The sequence below is a fragment of the Diaphorina citri genome, unplaced genomic scaffold, assembly GCF_000475195.1.
Source record: "Diaphorina citri unplaced genomic scaffold, Diaci psyllid genome assembly version 1.1 scaffold1316, whole genome shotgun sequence".
Classification (NCBI taxonomy): Eukaryota; Metazoa; Arthropoda; class Insecta; order Hemiptera; family Psyllidae; genus Diaphorina; species Diaphorina citri.
The window spans coordinates 25,490-27,766 of NW_007378745.1; the positions used below are offsets into that span (position 1 = coordinate 25,490).

The 2,277-nt window shown below is 32.5% G+C and overlaps 1 protein-coding gene across 1 annotated transcript in view; it reads left to right on the forward strand.

Annotated features, from left to right (window-relative positions):
- Positions 1-267: 267 nt before the first annotated feature.
- The window catches only part of LOC103515305, a 38,244-nt gene continuing 36,234 nt past the window's right edge, over positions 268-2,277 (forward strand). The window contains exon 1 of the mRNA XM_026828046.1: positions 268-359. The gene's annotated coding sequence lies outside the window, so the exon portion shown is untranslated. The remainder of the gene's footprint in view (positions 360-2,277) is intronic.

Consider the following 2,277-nt stretch of genomic DNA (forward strand, 5'->3'; position numbering starts at 1 on the left):
TCTTCACTTGAATTGTCAAAATTTCTACTGGAGTCTGGAGTCACACTCTTTGTGGTTTTAACCAGACAGTTCTTCCAATTGGTTGATACGCCAGTTGGCAACCAGTTCAACAAATTGAAAGTAGAGAAAAATTTGGTATTCACGAGTAGCTATCTATATTATGAATGGTTCAATAGTTTCAATAAAACTGGGTCTTTGAGGGGAAAATAATTCTGAAGGCGAAGTATAGGTAGGTACCTAAATTGTACGTGCCATAGGTGCTAATTGTAATTTTCTTCTTGTTACAGATTATTCGATGGAAATGCTAGTGACTAGGATTACGTGGTTCTATTGAGACATTCATCAACAACAGTCAAGTGGTAAGTACGAGTACCTCGTAACTTGACATTTTTCTAAAATTGTGACAGAATATAACGCATTAGTCACATCATCTTACAATAGAAAAAATATTAACGCAACAGACCACATCACCTTCGATTTAAATAATTTGAAATTTAAATAACGAGAGATACTTATCAAGTTTTCCAATAAATTAAAAAGAATGAAAGAAACCTGCTCATTGTCATGTGGACAGGTAAGTATACCGAATTAATAATTATACCAAGAACACAATAAAAAACACAAAGAAGACACTACTTGTATGTAAAGAACTAAAGACTAAATTAAAACCATGTTATTTTCAATTGATAGAACCCCCACTGGGCGAAGAGGACCACCCTGAAGACAGGTTGATGGTTCACAGGTAGTTGGTAAACTTCTCCTATTATATCAGGAGATACCCATTTTATGTAATAAAGGTACTTGGATAATGACAACAATGACTTTTGTTCAGCATTTGGCACCCTTGAGGGTATCTTTATCTGTGGCGTTACAAAAGTGAGAGGGTTTTTTAAGGCTCAATTTATAAATAGAACCTTCATCCTTTGTTGATTGCCTTTATTTTATTTTTAACCCAAAACATTAATGTTTTTCTTGCACCTATTAGGTAGACATTAGGATTCTCTGTTTATCTATTTCAGGATTCAGGTGTTAGTTATACTCAGTTGTTCATCTGTTTTTGTGCGGTACTGACGAAAAATTAGATTGGTTATATTTTTTGTGAATCGCGAATTTAATTAATTTTGTGAAGTTTTTATTAATTAAAATTATTTCTTTTTTTGTGATTGTTGCCATTTTTCCTTTATCTTGTGTAAAAGATCGCAATTCGCGAAATAATTTAGAGTGATCATTGCTTCATACTCTTCATAGTTTGTTGTTTACCGAGCTTTTTGTATTGTTGTGCACTTGGAATTCCATGGTTTCATCATTTTCCTCAACAAGTATGTAGGTATTCTTAATAGGTAGGTACTTCTTATTTTTTCCAAATTTAAAATTTTATTTTGTTCTTTCTGTACCTATAAGGTGTAATGTAATGCCTACTGACCGATTAAATTATTATATTTATGAAATTATGATCTTATTATGGTTATCCCGTTTATTATCATGACTGTTGATATAGCTGCTCACTGAACGTCATTCCTACTATTTTTATTTTTTCGAAATTGAAATCTTTCACGGTCTTCTAATTTGGTTGTTTTCTCCCAAATTATTAACTTATTGCGATTATCATCGGATGTCCATCTTCTTTTCTACCATAACAAGCAGAAATTATTAGAAATCTACAGGATATGTACTTGTACATACCTACATAGGTAGTTGTCCATTGCATTGCATTGGAAGGATTATTTGTGTTTACACCTGACGGTTTCTTAATTTATTTTTTACTTGTTTTAATGATAACATCTCCAAATTATATAAAAAATTGCAGCAAAAGAAAAAGTGAAGTTTGCACACTTGAAATCTTTTACATCTGCATTATTACTTGTTCAAACTTCATATTTATTTACATTTTTTTAATGTACACTGAGATGATTCACCTGGCTTATTTTATTGAGTGGTAAACTGCAAAATTGAGTAAATTAACTGAAATTAGAGGAAAGCTGCTCTCGAGTCTTCCTAACCAATCGATGAAAATGGAGCAGTTGCAAATGGGTAAACATTATAAATAAATGGTCGATTCCTATCTAAAAAGTTGGGAAAAATTCAAATCCGAGGTCAAAACTCCGAAAAAATAACTGTAAAAGGTCGAAAATTCTATTTTTATTTTCCGTTGTAATGAAAGAGTTCAAAGATGTGTGACGTCAGACTTTACGCAGTTGTTTTTTTTTTCCGCTAGGTAGCGCCAGTATGCAAGCACGCTTGCGGAGGAGCAGAAAGAAATGCACAGAAACGTATGCG